Source organism: Felis catus, chromosome B3 (genome assembly GCF_018350175.1).
Source record: "Felis catus isolate Fca126 chromosome B3, F.catus_Fca126_mat1.0, whole genome shotgun sequence".
NCBI lineage: Eukaryota > Metazoa > Chordata > Mammalia > Carnivora > Felidae > Felis > Felis catus.
The window spans coordinates 112,525,656-112,544,762 of NC_058373.1; the positions used below are offsets into that span (position 1 = coordinate 112,525,656).

At 34.7% G+C, this 19,107-nt stretch overlaps 1 protein-coding gene across 16 annotated transcripts in view; it reads left to right on the plus strand.

The window, feature by feature from the left end:
• The window catches only part of GPHN (gephyrin), a 635,834-nt gene that overhangs the window by 217,946 nt on the left and 398,781 nt on the right, over positions 1 to 19,107 (plus strand). The gene's annotated exons all lie outside the window — the stretch shown is intronic.

The window sequence follows — 19,107 nt, forward strand, 5'->3', positions numbered from 1 at the left end:
TTTCTAACTCTGAGAGATCTTTTCTTATCTGAAATTTTATGAAATTGCATGTAATAACATGTTTAGTTATGGCTCTTTTTTTTTTTCATCCTGTTTGGCACTTGATAAGTCATTTCAATTGAAAGATTTGTCTTTCTGCTTTTGGAAATTTTCCTCTTTTGTTGAATTGTTTTCACTTGCTATGTATTTCTCTTCTTTTTCTAGAACTCCTACTCAACAGATGTAGTATTATCTTTTCTATGCATTCTGTAGTTGCTGGCTTGCCTTTACTCTGTTTTCAATGTTTCCATCTCTTTAGGAGTGTTATTGGCCTATAATTCATCTTTGTCTACTTTTCTTGCCTGGTTTTTGTTTTCATATCAAGGTTTTACTGCTTATAATTAAATGAATTTGAGATTGTTTTATTTCCTTCCTTGTTATTTTTGTCATTGTACACTTGTATAAGACTAAAAGCATTCATTCTGTGAAAGTTGGGCCTTATGCTTTGTTAAGATATTTAACTACTGATTCAGTTTTGAATGGTGTTAGTACTATTGAGACTCTCTCTTTCATCTTGAGTATGTTGTAAAAGGTTATTGTGGAGTACCTGGGTGGCTCAGTCAGTTAAGTGTTTGTTGATCTTGGTGTTGGTCATGATCTCACAGTTTGTGAGATCAAGCCCCACATTGGGCTGTGTGCTGACAGCGCAGGGCCTGCTTGGGACTCTCTCTCTCCCTCTCTCTCTGCCCCTCCCCTGCTCACTCCTGCTCTCTCTCAAAATAAATAAATACAATTTTAAAAATAAAAGGTTACATTGTTACTGGAATGTGTCCACTTTGTTACTGTTCAAATTTATTATGCTAAAATTGTTCATACTAACCCCTTGTCTTTTGAAAGCTGGCTAGATTGGTAGTTCTGTTTCTTTTTTATTACAAATATTACTTATTTGTATCTTTACAAAGTTTTTTTTTTGGTGTGTTGGGTATTTCATCAGAGTTTGTCTATTAGTTTTTGAAGGATCATAGTTTTTTACTTTAACTGATCTTTCTCTGTTGTATATTTTTTATTAAATTTTGCTTTTATATTTTGTCATCTCTTCTACTTTCAATTTATTCTCTTTTTTATTTATTAAATTTCACATTAGTCTTTTTAATTTTCTTCCATTCTCTTTTCTATTGCACAGTTTTATAACTTTAAATTTCAGCTTACAGAATTTGATATGCAGCCTTTTCATTAGTTTTGTTTTTGTTTAGTCACAAGACTTATTAGAAGAATGTGTTTATATTTCCAAAATATGTGACTTTTGTGTTTATCATATTATTTTTGACTTGTATTTAATAATACTGTGTTTTGAGAACTTAGTTTGTATCCTTCTGATTCTTTGAAATTTGTGGAGCCTGTTTTATATACCCAGCACCTAACGTTAATGGTTGGTACCTAAAGGCATTTAACATCTGTTTAATGAATTAACTAAATCCTTTAAGGATGAATCACATAATATGTCATCTTTTTCTTTTTGAAATCTTATTGTTGAAGGAGATTGGTTGCTAATCTTAGCTGTACATGTAGTACATTTTTTCTTTTTTTCATCTACTTCATATGTCATAACATATAAGGAGATATGTAGTTTAAATAATATCTAGAAAGTTGGGTTAATATGCCAGAAAATTAGAACAGTACCTTGAGATTTCACTGGCCAGCTTTGACCCAGGGGAATAAATACAGTTTTAGTGAAAATGATATTTCTGTGTATTTCTCAGATATGCCCATTGTGTATACCATTTATTAAGCCTGCAGTTTCAATATAATACTTAGAGTGTGCTTTATATCTCACTCAAATAAAGTATTTGAGGTTGCAAATGAGTAAGTACTACAGTCACATACTTTTGCCAAAAAGCCATAGCCAAAAATGCTACTTTTTCCTTCTTTGAGGGCCAAGATATTATCCCAAGCATTTTTTAGGAAGAATACTATACACACAAATCAGTTAATCTTACATGAGTGGCCAATCTGTCCCCTATCTTGAAGAATGTTATTAATTTCTGTTCTTAGATATTATTATCTCCTTTTTTCTACTTTCTTTGAATTTATTCTATTCTTTTTTATGTCTTCAATTGCACTTAAGGTCCTTAATTTTCATCATGGCTTTCATTAATTCAAACAGTGAATTAAATGGTCAGATCCAAAGTTATAAGGCAAGAAAGTCTGCCTCACCCACAACTCCTTGCCTTATAACTGGATTTGATGAGCTCACTTGCTGTTACTAATGCAATGAGACTCCATGTATTTGCTTTCTCTCTTACATATCCACCATCCACTGAGAACATACTGTGACAGTTTGTCTCAAGAAAACAAGAAACTCTAAGGACAGCCACCCCTCAGCCAAGCCCTCTCTGAATCAGATAACATGCCAGTTAGCCACATATTCGTGAATGAATCCAGTTGAGCCCAGCCTAGAAAAGGTATTATTCAGCCAGACCACAGATTTAGGGGAAACAATAATTTATGCTTGGTTTAAGCCTCTGAGTTTTAAGGTGACTATTGTATAATATATTATATTATATTATATTATATATTGTATAATATAAGCAATAGCTGATACAAATATGTCTGTTCTGCTGAAAAAAATGTTTTAAGGCAAGTTCTATTCTGATTTTTTCTTGTATTATTAATTGATAATGGAAACAAAAGATACATCTCTATCTGTTGGTCCAACAGGAAAATAGACTATTACATTATTGGTCTTATTCATTAGACCATGTTAGCAGAAGCAATCATACCAAGGTAAAAAACTAAACTAGCATTATGTTTTTAAAAATGTTATCAAAATATACTTTACATAAAATTGACCCATTTTTTAAAAATCTATGTAATTCACTAGTTTTCAGTATTTTTAGAGTTTTGCAACAGTCACCACAATCTAATTTTGAACTTTCCTGTCACCCCCAAAGAAATCTTTGTGCCCATTACCAGACACTTCTCTCCTCACCTCCCCAGTCCTATTCTATGCAACCACAAATCTACTTATCTGTAGAGATTTGCCTATTCTGGACTTTTTATATGAATTGAACTATACAACATGTGGAGTTTTTTGTGCGTGATTTTTTTTTTTTCACTTAGCATGTTTTGAGGTTAATTTATGTTGCAACATGTATCAATACTTAGGTTCTTTTTATTCCTGAATGGTATTCTATTATATGGACATACAAGGTTTATTTTATCAGTTAATGGAAATTTGGGTTATTTCCATTTGGGGCTCTTATTAATAAGGTTGCTATTTATATGGATGTATGTTTTCATTTCTCTTAGGTAAATACCTAGGAGGAGAGTTGTTGGGTCGTGGTACCTCTATGTTTAATAGTTTTGAGGAACTGTTTTCCGAAGTCATTGAACCATTTTACATTCTCACCAAAAATTTATGAGGGAAAACTAGTAGCAATTTTAATTGTATTCAATATTTACTTGTGCTCTTAGAGAGTTTAATGTCATAACAGAGTGATAATAACTATTTCTGATTACTATCTTTTATATATAAACTGTTCTAGGTTTTAAAACCAAGAATAATAACATCCAGAATAATAACACCCTTTGTAACTACAGTTGTTTTTCCTTCTACTTGTAATTCAAGTATTCATGACAGTTTGGCTTCCTTTTTTCTTTTTCTCTTGATATAGAATTGTTTTCTTAGTCCAATCTAATCTATCTCTATAGTATGAATATATATATAATGGATATGTGGATATATATATGGATATGGAATGGATAAATTACAACTGTAGATTCCATTATTAAGGTGAACCTTATATCTTCCTTTTGGGAAATTGGATATATTTGGTTGGCAGTTGGTACCTGAGAACTAGGATTGGGGTCTTCAGTGTAAAATCAAAAAGCTCTTTCTCTCAGCTCACTCCATGCCAGGTTGCAGGGGCTTTCTTGCAACCCTTCTCCACGTCCATACAGCTACTACTCTTACATTGTAGTTACTGCTAATTCCCTTTACGTCTTTATTGCTGGGTGTAATGGCTTACCATCATTGCTAGCTGTGTGGTATTACCCTATTGCTTGGTGGTTTCCTTGAGCCTAGTTTATAACTTTATTAAACTCTCTTCCTTTACTGAGTTTGAATATGCCATCTATTTCCTGCCAGTGCCTTTAATTAACAAGAGCACAATCGAAACCTTTAAGATTATCTGATGATAGGGTAATGTTTCTTCCATAGTTTAGGAAATTGACTGGTCTGATTTATCTAACTTGTATATTATTTAACATGTAATGAGATGATAATGGAAACTCTCAATATGTTTAGTATAGTATATGGTTGATAGTTTTCATTGGAAGTTCTCATATTGTTCCATAAGGTACAGAATGTGATGCCAATAAGACTTTAATTTAAAATTGATAACTTAAAATGTTGCTAAATGTATTTCTCTGTACATTGACTAGTATGTATAACTTATGCAATAGTATAAGAAATGTGTGAGATGGGCCTTTTAAAATATGGTCTTAAATCTTTTCATGGTTGGGGCGCCTGGGTGGCGCAGTCGGTTAAGCGTCCGACTTCAGCCAGGTCACGATCTCGCGGTCCGTGGGTTCGAGCCCCGCATCAGGCTCTGGGCTGATGGCTCAGAGCCTGGAGCCTGTTTCCGATTCTGTGTCTCCCTCTCTCTCTGCCCCTCCCCCGTTCATGCTCTGTCTCTCTCTGTCCCAAAAATAAATAAAATAAAAAAAAAATCTTTTCATGGTTTTTAAAAGTAATAAAATAATATAAATAAGATCTTATTTTCTACCACAAATCTATAAAATTGTTTAAGAACTACATGTTATTTTATATAGTAATTTTGTTTTACCTAGACTCATTTTGTGCCCATGGAGAAATTAAATTACAATAATTTATTTCCTTCATTAAAAAATTAAAATATATTTGACCTTTGAGGGCTGTCATATTTAGAGAAGTTGTCATATCTCAGGTGTAGCTGTGGCAAAGTGCACTTTCCTATGAATCAATTATAAAACCTAGGTGGATGTTTTTATATTTGTTTTTCTTGTATTTTTTTGTAGAAATGTTTGAAATACATTATCAGTCAATGTAAGGAAACATTTGGCCATATTTGGACAGTATATTGACCTGTAGTGCTATATGAAGAAAGCCTGCAGCCAACTAATGCATTTGTCACTGGAGGTTAAGTAAAAAAAAATGTAATTGGTAATTTTGTAGTCTTTCAATTTTCATAGAAATTAGAAATCTTTGTCTCTGATTTTGTCTAAAACAATGCTATTGGTTTGTGACATCAATTTCTAAGAATATGAAGTTGTAGAGGTATAGAATATCAGGGAGAGTTTCATGCAAGTAGGGTACTTTTAAAATTTCAATGATATTTCCCAGTAGAGATTAAATGTAGTAATTAGCTTGATATTACTGACTATATTTGCTCAATATAAATCTATTACAGTAAAACTGAATCATAAGGGTTTTAAATGAGGTTTGCTGCTAAACTAAACTTTCAACACTGATCTAGCTTTGGGCAACTTTTCAAGCCTGTCTCAGTGCTTGAAGCCTCATGAAAGTGATCAAGTGGTTCATGAATAGTAGACATTTTTCTAAGAAGCTATTCAAGGTACCTTCCTGTTACTGGCATAGTTTCCATGTATTCCTAGCTCTTTGGGTAGTAGGCTTTATAGAGCTGTTTGTTATTTTCTGGTGATCTTTTCCAGATCTCTTTCTGTGTGAATTACGATTCTGCAAAATGTTACATTTGTATATGGCTAGAATCGTTTAGTCACATTATGGAATATAAAAAATTTCTGTGACCTGTGAGCATTATCAACCAATGTAGAGATACAAAATATATCTCTACCCAAATTAACGTACTTTTCTTTCTTACATGTTAAGTGTGAGTCAAGAATATAAAGGTACTAATTTAAATACTGTGTACTGTTAGGCTCTAAAACAGGTAAAAGGAAAAGGGTAGTTAAAAAGAGAGTCTACTAGAATGTTTGGGCTGGTGAATGAGCCAAAGTAATACATGCCAGAGTTTACCTCTTCATACCAACTTATCACAATTAGAATTAATTTTTCTTTGTACAATTATCTGTTTAATGTCTGCCCTTTATTATAAATTGTATGAGCACAAAGATTGTCTAATTTTCTCCTTTATCTCCTGTCATAGCACATTGTCTGGCATATAGTAGTAGTTGCTCAAAAAAGTATATTTATGATTTTGAATGTTTAACTCACAAGTTAACTTAAAAATATTTGTAGAGTTTGTCGATTTACTCTGCATATGATATGAATGTTCATTGCATATTGACATGGAAATATCTAACAGCTACCAGTTACTTAGTTTTACTTAAAATTTACAAAATGGCTTCACACTTTTTTATTATTTGTTGTCGTAGTAACCCTGTGAGGTAGATGATGGTATTTTCTGTTTTATAACCATGCAATATGGAGTTTAGAAAGAGTAGATTATTTGCTGCGAGGACCCAAAGATTTATAACTGACAGATCCTAAACGAACCATTTGTTTTTATTATCTCTTAGATTCTTATATTTACTTTTATCATATACCCCGTTCTTCATTAACTATGGGATGGTTGCAAAATTAATACATATAATTATCATTAGGATATACAAATAAGTAAATGAGTACCTTTGATTATTTCACATGTTCTGAGAATAGTAGTCATCACTGATAATGAACATGAAATTTCATAAATCTAGGTTGTGTTTATTTAAATCTGAAGCACATAAAACAAGACAGAACAGCAATATTTCCAAATTGTGCAAAGCAGGAATAGAAATATATGGCAATTAATGAAGAAATAGCATATGGTGGTCTTTGAATTACCTAAAATACTTATTTTTCTTGTCTATACATGCTTGAGTTCAACTCATTAAATTTCCTCTCATTTTTTTAAAAACCAGTATAATCAGCAGTAATACAAAGGGTGAAAGGAAATAAAAACCAAGTAGAGACAAGGTATGTTAGTTGAGAGTGAGTGTGTGTGACATGGGTGTGGAGAATCTAGCAAAAGCCATACTGTATGAAAAAATAAAATTTAGTGGTATATTTTATTTGAACTGAAAGAATCTCTAAGAACTAGAGATATTCACTCTAAGATCGTCTTTTTTTGGAAGATTATGTAAACATCATGAATATTGAATAATAAAGTATGCAGTAGTGAGTATACCTATGTAAAAGGATCTATATGCATATGTGTGTGTATTTGCATACACAATTGTTTTTATATGCCTAGAGGAGCATCATAGAGGAAACTAGTATATCAGGGTAAGGAAGAATTTTTACTATACTTTTCTAACTTTGGAATTTTTTACCATATGTACAATTATTTATTCCCAAAAAAGTGAAAAATAATGATTGCTTAAACAACAAGTTAATTTTTCTTTTTTTTTTTAATATGAAATTTATTGTCAAATTGGTTTCCATACAACACCCAGTGCTCATCCCAACAGGTGCCCTCCTCAGTGCCCATCACCCACTTCCCCTTCCTCTCACCCCCCATCAACCCTCAGTTTATTCTGTTTTTAAGGGTCTCTCTTATGGTTTGCCTTCCTCCCTCTCTAACTTTTTCCCCCCTTCCCCTCCCCCATGGTCTTCTGTTAAGTTTTTCAGGATCCACACAAGAGTGAAAACATATGGTATCTGTCTTTCTCTGTATGACTTATTTCACTTAACATAACACTCTCCAGTTCCATCCACATTGCTACAAAAGGCCATATTTCATTCTTTCTCATTGCCAAGTAGTATTCCATTGTATATATAAAGCACAACTTCTTTATCCATTCATCAGTTGTTGGACATTTAGGCTGTTTCCATAATTTGGCTATTGTTGAAAGTGCTGCTAAAAACATTGGGGTACAAGTGCCCCTATGCATCAGCACTCCTGTATCCCTTGATATTCCTCTATTGAATTCTTCAGTTAGTGTATTTTTTCAACTTTAGGATTTGTTTGTTTTTGTGTTAGTTTTTGTCAAACTTCTCATTTTGTTCATGTATTGTCTTCTTCGTTGTCTGTTTTCTTATAGTTAACTAAACTTTTGTGAGAGAATTATTCTGAATTCTTTGTCTCATAGTTCATAGATCTCTATTTCTTTAGGGTCAGTTATTGGAGCTTTATTAGTTTCCTTTGGTGATATCTTAATTTTTCATGATCCTTGATTCCTTACATTGGTGTCTGCACTTTTGAATAATGGGGCTTCTCTTCCAGAGCTCACAGATTTTGCTTTGTTAGCAATGGTTCATCAGTCAGCTTAGTTTGGGTTTCTGGGTACATTTACAGCTAATGTCATTGGGCAATTATGCCTGCTACTATGGTTTCTTTTGAGGGAAGATGCCTCTTTGAACTTGAGGACGTGGATGGGGCTGAGGCTGTGCCATTGTCTGAGAGCAATGGGGTAGGACTTCTGGCTTGGCTTCTTACCTAATTGAGGCTATAGAATGTACTGCACTATTGGGTGAATTCACGGGTCAGGTTTTCTAGATTATGGAAACTGAGTACTGTAATCTTTAGTTTATGGGCTTATTAATTAGATTCCATGCCCTGGCAGATCAGCAGGCCAGTGCCCATGGCCTATACAAATTGTTTGGGGCCCAAATCAGTCCTGACTGTGAACTGAATTCCCTGGTCAGGTGGGGACACCAGTTTTGGTCTCCAGACAGGGGAAGCCATGGGTTCTGCTCTCAGCTCAAGTGTCTTTGGGCTTTTGAATTGGTTAAACAGTTTTCATGTGTTCTTGTTGGTTTCCTTGGTCAGATGGGCTGAAGGTTGTATTCAACAATGAGCCAGACCGGGAATTAGATATTTTTGCCTGGACCCAAGGGGAGAAGCAGTTTGAAAACAGGTGAAAATCTTTTTTAAAAAAATGTTGTTTATTTTTGAGAGGCACAGCATGAGCAGGGGAGGAGCAGAGAGAGAGGGAGACACAGAATCTGAAGCAGGCTCCAAGCTCTAAGGTGTCAGCACAGAGTCTGATGCAGGACTCGAACCCATGGACCGTGAAATCATGACCTGAGCCAAAGTCAGACTCTAAACTGACTGAGCACCTAGGCACCCCCCCTTTTTTTTAATGTTTATTTATTTTTGAGAGAGAAAGAGGGTGTGTGTGTGTGGAGAGGGGCGAAAAGAGAGGGGGACAGACGACCCTAAGTGGTCTCCACACTGAGAACAGAGAGCCCAGTGCAGGTCTCTAACACGCAAACCAAGATCGTGACCTGAGCCGAAGTTGGACGATTACCTGACTGAGCCACCCATGGATCCCTAAAACAGGTGAAGTTTTGTTTGTTGTCTTAACTGAAGCCAATCTGCACTCTAAGTTCCCTGGCCAAACAGGGCCATTTGCTTTTCTTTACAAACTATCAACTCTGCCCTTCTCTTGGCTTGAGCACTGCTGGGTCACACAGCTTTCAGGCTTTGTCATCAGCCTTCTAGTCAGATGGGGTTGGAAGACACTTTCTACAGGGGAGCTATGTCCCAGCCCCCTTGCCTGAGCAGGAGTGGGATGAGCTGCTGTAGGCTAGCTGCAATTTCTGAAATAGGCTCTCTGGTTGGGAGGGGCTGGGATCTGTCCTCAACCTTAGCTATGAATTAATTTTTCTGTATTTGAGTATCATGGCAGGTACTCCTCACCCAATATTGCATTCTAGTTTGTACAAACTGTTTTCATCTTAGTCAGAAGTCCATACTGTGTTTCAGTGCTTCCATAATTTATCATCCATATCTGTGTGTGTGTTTATATGTATATTATAAATATATATTAATATATAAATATTAATATATAAATTAATATATAAATATAAATAAATATATATATAAAATCCCCTTACTTTCTACTAGATTTCAGCACAGTTTTCCTTATTTTGCTGCCTCTGTCTTCTATGTGTACAATTCTAATTTCTACCTTCTTTGCTTTTGTTCATAATTTCCTATTTTTCAGAATTTTCATCTACTTTCTCTTCATCTACTCATATGTGATAGGGACATAAATATATTTTCACAACATGTTATACCCTTAATACCTTTCAACTCCCTTTCTGGATAACTGTTAGAGTGGCATATTGAAGAAGCCAAAAGTGGATATACTGGATTCTTTCACATCATAAAGAGGTGACCAGAGAAGGAGGAATTGAAAGGAGAAAGAAAGGTTAAGGTAAGAGGGGAGTTTTGAATGAGTTTAGAGAGAAAGTAGGGAAATTGCAATTAAATGAGATATAAGACCTTTGTTTGAGAAATGGACAAAAAGCTTTTGAGACATTTGGTTATGTGTAGGGAGTATGCATGTAATTTTCTTGTTTACATGTTTTATATTTAAAACAGCTTTTCCTCATATTTTCCCATATATGTCATATAAGATAACATATTTTCACATATGTATCTAATATGAGAAAATGTGAGGGATGATATATAAAATGTGACGTGAAAATGCTGGGGTTTGGGAGTGAATGGTCAAGAAAGAATTCCTGAGGCATCTTTGGTGCAAAAAAGTGGTTTTATTAGAGCACAGGGACAGGACCTGTGGGCAAAAAGAGCTGCAATGGGGTTATGAGGAGTGACTAATTATATACTTTTAAATTGGGAGGGGATGGTGGATAATGTGAGTCTCTCAGGAATTTGGAAGCAAGGTTTCCAGAACTTTGAGGGACTAGCTGTTGCTAGGAAAAGGTCATTTACTACTTTCTTGTAAAACCTTAGTCATGAGACCCTTCAAATGTATATCAGTGGGCCATATGCTTGGAGGTTGATTGTTAACATATCTGGAGGAGGAGGGTGGGTAGAGATAAAGAAATTTTCAAAGGAATTTTTATATGTTAAAGGGGACACAGGATCCTGGAGGTCAGGCTAATGTTAAACTAAGGTTGCCTTTTGCCCTTAGCAAAGTATTAATATCTAGGCAGTTGAATTCCTAGAGGAAGGCCACTCTGCCTGTCTCAGAGACCTGTCAATAGGCTGTCAAGTTGTAAGGCAATTTAATTTTTTTCTTTTGCTGCTGTTCTCCACATTAAAATATATAATGTTACCATAGGTTATATATTATATTTAAATAAATATATACATTTATATTATGTGACATGTATCTATATTATATGGCATATATGCTATACATATATATACTATTCATATATATATACATATGCTATATTTATTTATTTATATGTGTTTTATTTTTTCATCAAGATTATAACCTTCTTCAAGCCAAACCCATCAATTTGTTTTCTACACATTACCCTGAATATTGCTAAAGTGAGTTTCCATTGCATATTCCCTTAATCTTTGTATTCTGCCCATTGAATATTTCTCAATTAAAAACCTGTTGCTTATATCTTTCATCTAACAAATGACTATTCTATAGTTTCACATGCGAAGCAGTTAAATGAATACAACGCCATGTGCCCAGAAAATTACTTTAAAACCAAGCCTTCAGAAATGAATTAAATTATATATGAGCATCTTGAAGTAGAAACTTATTCCAGTTCTTTATTTGAATTTTAGTTTTAACAGCAGGAAAATGCATAACTATAAATCACACCTAAAAGCTAATAAGTTTTGAATTTTTGTTTTTAAATCTATTACAAGGAAATAAAACGATTCCTAAAGAGTAAAATAGTTAAGAGGAGAATGTTTGTATTGTAGGAATGCTGTCGGTTGACAACACCTACCTTTTCCTTTCCAAATAACAGCTGGACATTGTGGCGCTGTTGCAGGTTTATTTTTGCAGTTGTAGCAGATGGTTACCATTATTCTTACTTAAAACAGTAGAAGAGAAGATTAGACATGAGTGGTAATATTATTGAATGATACCCTTACAGGTTTTTGTTTCAGTGAAGACTAGTGAAAACATAAGACTTCTAAATTTTTTTTTAACATTTATTTATTTTTGAGACAGAGAGAGACAGAGCATGAATGGGGGAGGGTCAGAGAGAGAGGGAGACACAGAATCTGAAGCAGGCTCCAGGCTCTGAGCTGTCAGCACAGAGCCCGACGTGGGGCTCAAACTCACGGACCACGAGATCATGACCTGAGCCGAAGTCGACCGCTCAACCAACTGAGCCACCCAGGCATCCCGAGACTTCTGACTAATGAGGGGAAAAGTCCATTTCTATTGTGTTATATAATTTAAATGTCTGGGGCCAGATAAACAATATCCTTTCTTAAATAGTGTTTTTGAAAGAATCTTAGTAACTCTCTGAGATTGCTTACAGTTTTAACTATAGAAACTCATTTTTCATTTTCCAAATTAAATTTTCTCTTTCTTGTTGGTGTAATTTTCTTTTTTTTTTTTATTGTCTTTTTCTCTCTCTTTAGTACTTTGGAGAAGTTTAGGTTGGTGTTAGTTTTTCTAGCTTTTTGAGTAGGTCACTGTGTCAATCAGGATTCAATCAGAAAAATAAGAATCACTCTACCTTTTATTTATTTATTTAAAATTAATTTTTAAGTTTGTTTATTTTGAGAGAGAGCGCATGAGCAGGGGAGAGGTAGAGAGAGGGAGAGAGAGAGAGAGAGAGAGAGAGAATCCCAAGCTGTAAGTGCAGAGATTAATGTATGGCTCAAACTCACAAACCGTAGGATCATGACCTGAGCCAAAGCTAGGAGTCGAATGCTTAACCAACTACTTTTTCAAAGCAGAAAGGGATTTACTTCAGGGAATTAGCAGTTTCTAAAACTTGTGGAAAGGCTAGAGGAATGAAGGTCAAGTAAGACCTTTGCTGGACTTCAGTTTTACTGCTCACATTTAGAGATTCCGGAAGTTGAAGCAACTTAAAGAATTGTATACATATGATTATGGCTGCCTCCAGTTCCAAATGGGTAATATGTAGGAAAACACCTAGAAGGAAAATGATACTGAGTTAGTAGCAGAAAATCTGGTATTGGTGTAAAATATAGAAGGAGCATATGGTTAAAGTAAGCTCTATAAATTCTGTGAAAGGCATAGGCTAACATTTTTTTTTTAATGCATCAATTTCTATGTGGGTATTTGTCACCTTTTTCTTACTAAGCCTGTAAGTACTGACTGTGTTGAAAGTCATCAGCTTCTTGCTGTCTTCTGTTACTGAATTTTTTTAAAGCAAGAAGTTATAGAAGATAAGCCAAATATGCCACATTTAAAAGTATGGAACTATTGAATGTCCATGAAAAGGAAAACTTTTTTCGCAGGTAACAAATTCAATTATTAGTAGAGTAAAAATAAAGGAGAATTTCATCAGATTCTTATGTTACATTCAAAATTACTATCTTGTCTGTCAACATTGTTTCCTGCTGGACTACAGAAAGAAAAAGGTAGTTTTGTACATAATTTAGAAAAGTGCAAGTATTCACAATTTCAAAAAAAATCATTAATTATTGAAGGCAAAGTAACCATCCTATATCAGTTATAGTATGAGTTAGTGACACATAAACCTTTCCATAGAAGTCCTAGAATTCCTCTTGTAGGGTATTTACGATCTTTATATTTTAACCTCAGGTAAGATTCTCTATAGGAATAAAGATTTATCTCGTTTCATTGCTGCATGCCTGATAATTCTAAGTATTCAAGTGCTATAAAGATAAATGCCTAAGCAGTGTTTCTGCGCATTAATAGCGACCAACAATTTAGTTAATCATGATAATGAGGGAAGAGAGAACAAGAAGAAATGGACTACAACTTCTTTTAGTCAGACTGTGAACATATTACCAAAACCCAAGTTCAGCTGCCAATACTAAAGAGACTAGTTTTCATTAAAAAGGAACTTGAGGGGCGCCTGGGTGGCTCAGTCGGTTAAGCATCTGACGTCAGCTCAAGTCATGATCTCACAGCTCGTGAGTTTGAGCCTCACGTCTGGCTCTGTGCTGACAGCTCAGAACCTAGAGCCTGCTTCAGATTCTGAGTCTCCCTCTCTCTCTGCCCTTCCCTTGTTCACACTCTATCAAAAATATATAAATACAAAATTAAAAAAAAAAAGGAATTTGAGCTTTATTCAGGAGGCTGGCCATCTGGGAGCAAGGCAGACTCTTGTCCAAAAGCCAACTTCAAGGTTTCTGCCTGGCCCAGAGAATTTTTACAGGGGTTAGGGCAATTTATCAGGTAAGGGAGTGTAGTACTGTGTGACATTTCTTGATTATGTGCAGACGGATGGTGTCAGCTACAGACATTATGGTGGTACTTGGAGGTTGTGCAGAAGGGTCTGGTTCCTCAGTGCCGAGGGTGGTGCCAAAGAGCCTGGTGACATGTAGAAGTGCTCTGTTCTTTGTAGGAAGGAATGCATAATCTATAGATATACAGAGAAAGGTTTTGTTAATCTCACTGGCTAAGAGTACTCACTAAAGCCTAAAGAATACTAGGTAGGCTGCAGGGTCCAAGGCAGCTTCAAACAGAACCAAACATTGAGAAAAGCGTTAGAACTCCAAGGTGCTTTTGACCATGAAGGGCAAAACAATGACATTATTTGTGAATTTGAAAACCTAATTTGCATTTCTAATTATCTGGATATTAAGTAGTTTGTCTTTTACTGGAAGTCAACACCCATTTATTTGCCCATTGAAAAAGATTGCAGATAAAAATGCCTTTTTTTCTTCAAAACCACAATATGTCTTGATTCTAAAGATGCCAAAATTGATCTAAAAGGGAATTTCAAAATTTATTTCTACTCTGAAATTTTGTTATAACAAAAAGTTATGAAAATCATTAATCCTTATTAAAATGGGAGCAAATAAGAATAGTAATAGACACTAGCTTTTCTACCCTCACTTATTTGTTCTCAATATAGTAAGACTGGGGGTACCTGGGTGGCTCAGCTGGTTAAGCGAGCGACTTCGGCTCAGGTCATGATCTCAAGGTTCATGAGTTTGAGCCCCACGTCGGGCTCTGTGCTGACAGCTCAGAGCCTGGAGCCTGCTTCAGATTCTGTGTCTCCCTCTCTCTCTGCCCCTCCACTGCTTGTCTGTCTCAAAAATAAATAAACATTCAAAAAATATATATAGTAAGTCTGCCTCAGTACTATTTTCTTTGATACTTTTATATTAAGCATATATTATATTAAATTTTACCTGTATAATAAGAAAGATCTGTTGATGGAATATGCTCCTATTGAATGAAAGAGGTGAAATTTATGCTTGCCAACCTAAAAAAGTTGGTTTAGGAGACCCAAATTAGATGAGAGTGTCGAAGTATTTCTTAACCTCTATCTGCCATATCATATAATACTTTCATTAATCCTTCCTGAATAGTTTTACATCAAATTGACAAGTAAATGTTTCCATTTGCTTCAGGTCCTAAATCAGTAGTTACAAACGCATGTGCCTACAGGTGTATATTAGAGTCACTCTTCGCAATACTACTTTCTGTGAAGATGGGAATATTCTATCTGTATTGTCCAGCACTGTAACCACTAACTTTATGTGGCTATTGAGCACTTAAAATGGGCTAGTATAACTGAGGAGTAAAAAATATTTTAATAAATGTAAATAACCATGTGTAGCTAATAACACTAGATACAACACAAACGCAAAATTTCATTGATTTAAACCCAAGAGAAGTTTTATTTACTTTTTGTGGAATAATCCAGTGTGAATATTTCTGTATGACTGGGGCACATCTTACTTCATCATCTTGTGGCTTCATCATCTGTTAAGGTCTTGGAGACATTTGTTTCCAGATGGCAAGGGGAGAAAAGCACACTTCTTAAAATCCTGGCCTGAAAGTCAGATCACTCTGCTGACAGTAAGAACTAGTCATGTGGCCACATCTGGAGCCAAGTAACTGAAAAAATGTGGTCCCTGACCAGGCAACCACTATCCAGCAATAAACTTGACACTGTGGTAGGAGACACACATATTTTTGATAGTTCTGCCATAAAAGACCAGGCAAGTAACATACAAAAATGAAATGGGCCAGATCAATGCATATGCATTAACTGTAAGAGGTGGGGGCAAAGCTATGGCATGCCCTAAACATAGAGAAGTTACTATACTTCACCAGCCAGTGTTGCCCTCTTTTAAGGTGGAACCTATGTTGGCCAGATCATTTAGGGTATGGGGGTTTAGAGGTTTTTAAAATGAAAATCTGAAACCTATGTTTTTATCTGAAATATCACTTGTTTTAAAAGTTTATGAATAAAACTGCTACCAACATTTATGTACAAGTATTTCTATGAGTAAGTATTATGTATAATTTTTAAGAGCTTGCCAACTTATTTTCCTGAATTTCTGTAACATCCCACCAATATATATGAGAGTTCCAGTTGCTCTGCATTCAGAACTTGGTATTGTTGGTATTATTTTATGTTATTTTATAATTTTAATTTTTATTTGAGGGAGCAAATGAGCATGCATAACCGGGGGAGATGGGTAAAGAGAGAAAGAGAATCTTAAGCAGGCTCCATGCTCAGCCTGGAACCCAACACCGGGCTCCATCCCATGACCCTGGGATCCTGACCTGAGCTGAAAACAAGAGTCAGCTCAACCAACTAAGCCACCCAGGAGCCCCAGTATTTTTTTATTTTAGCCATTCTGGTAGGTATGTAGTGGTATCTGAGAATTGTTTTAATTTTTAAAAAATGTTTTATTTAAATTCCAGTTAGTTAACATACAGTGTAATATTAGTTTCACATGTATGGTATAGCGATTCAACACTTGCATACAACACCCAGTACTCATCACTACAAGTGAATGGTTTTAATTTCAATTTCTTATTGGCTAATGGTGTTGAACATTTCTTCATTTGCTTATTTGCCATCTGTAAATCATTGTCGATCAAGTGTTTATTCAAATCTTTTGTCCATTTTTGAATAGGTTGTTTGCTTTCTTACTGTTGAGTTTTGAGAGTTCTTTATATATCCTTTGTGGAGATATATACAAGCCTTTTGTTGGATGTGTGATTTGCTAATATTTGTTTCCAATCTGTAATTTGTCTTTTCATTTTCTTCAGTGTCTTTCACAGAGCAAAAGTTATCAATTTTCATGAACTGTTTGAATAACTGCTATGGAGGCCACAAAGATTTTTTCCTGTGTTTTCTTAAAAATTGTTATGATTTTACTTTTAGATACAAGATCAATATGAGTTCATTTTTGTGTGAGGTTTAGATCAAGATTCATTTGATGGCATATTGATATCTAATTGTTCCAACACAACTTGTAAAGATAGTAAGAGCTGTTTTCTAGGCCGCCAGGAGGGAATAAGCAAAGGAAAAGATATTTCTTCAATATTCTCACTATGAGATTTCCTATAGGGCTTCATCTTCCCCATTGGATAACAAGTTCATTTGCTTTAATGTGTTGACATTCTTTGAAAATTGCCTAATTTTAATCAAGAACATATTCATTTACTAAATGCTTACTATAGCAAATTCTAACTACACTATTCCTTTACCATATCATTAGATTAAGAGTGTAAGGCTGTAACCAAATGCCTAGAGTTTATCTCCTAGCCAACATGGGAATAAATCCAATGAAAATAGAATTTAGAAACAAATGGGTTTAATATTCTAAATGTGTAAACTATATCGTCATTTTGGTCATTACATGCATGATTGTACTAACACAGATTTGCTTGAAAATCTCCCTAAAATCACTCAAAAATCAATAAACCAACAAATATTTATTAAACACTTATTTTGTAGGATTTGTTAGGTTCTGCAGAAGGTAAAAAACATAACACATAGCTTTATGTTCTCAGAAATTGTACACTCAAGTTGACATATAGTAAAACTTAGAGTTACAAAATCAAATGTCCTCAGTTGCAACACAAGTATTATAAAAATGCCAAGTGTTGGTATAAGACAACAGGGAGAGTTAGGACCTATGTTAGCCTAGAGAGCCCAGTCACTGATTAGAGGAATGCACATAAACAAACATACATATGTCGAAAGAAATTACCTTAAAACATTGAATTAACATGGCCCATGAGTTTACAACACAACCTCTAATATTGCAGATTAACCTTTAGGTGTCTGAAGGAACTCTAAACTTGATAGGAGTGCCTTCACAAAAAGATATCCGCAAGTGCAGACACAGCTTTCTTTGCTGAAAAAGCAGATTTTTCAAATTACTCATTAGGCTTGTTTCTAGTTAGTGTGTATGAATGTATATATAGGTATGTGCATGTATATTTCCTATAGCGAACATAGCCCTTTTTTTCTCTTTTACATTTTCTAATAGGTCATTATTAGTGTTTTGATTTTTGTTTATTAATCTCATGTCCACCCAATATATTGAACTTATTTGTTCTGATAAGGCCTGAAGTATGGATTTAATTAAAACTGAAGGTATTGTGATTTCCAGACTTGTTCCTGTTTTAGTGAAAATGTTTCTAATATTTCACCATTTAGTACTATGTTACTTTTGATTTCTTATATATCCCCTTTATCAGGTTGAGGAATTTTCCTTCTATTCCTAGTTTATTTGAAGCTTTAGTTTTTGTTTATTTGAATCAGGAGCGAATTAGAATGTTATCAAGTACTTTTTCAATATCTATTGAGGGGCGTCTGTGTGGTTCAGTCAGTTAAGTGTCCGACTTTTGGTTTGGGCTCAGGTCATGATCTCACAGTTTGTGAGTTCCAGCCCGCTGTGGGCCTCTGTGCTGACAGTGCAGAGCCTGCTTGGGATCGTCTCCCTCTCTCTTGACCCCTCCCCGGCTTGCTCTCTCTCTCAAAAATAAATAAACAAACATTAAAAACAATGTTTTACTAAAAACATCAATATCTATTGAGATGGTCTTCTGTTTTTTCATTTATATTGAACCCTATTCCAGAGATAAACCTTACTTGGACATTATATGGTTTTATTTTAATACACTGCTACAGTCTATTAAGATTTTTGCATCTACATTTTTAAAAGATATTAACCTAGTTTTGGCATCAAATTAATGCTAGTTTATCAAATATTTTTAATGCTGTACAATTGTTTGTATAAGATAGACACTATCTATTGATTCACTGTGTTATGAGACTCATGAACTGAGCCTAAATCGAGACTTGGACACTTAGACACTTAACCAACTGAGCCACCCAGGTGTACCTTGTCTGCCTTTTAAGTCTCTTCTTGGTGGTTGGCCCTTTCTTTTTTTTTTTTTTTTTTTTTTTTTTTTTTTTTACTTTTAAACATCTTATTTCAATTTTTATAATTCATGTTCTCTTAGGAA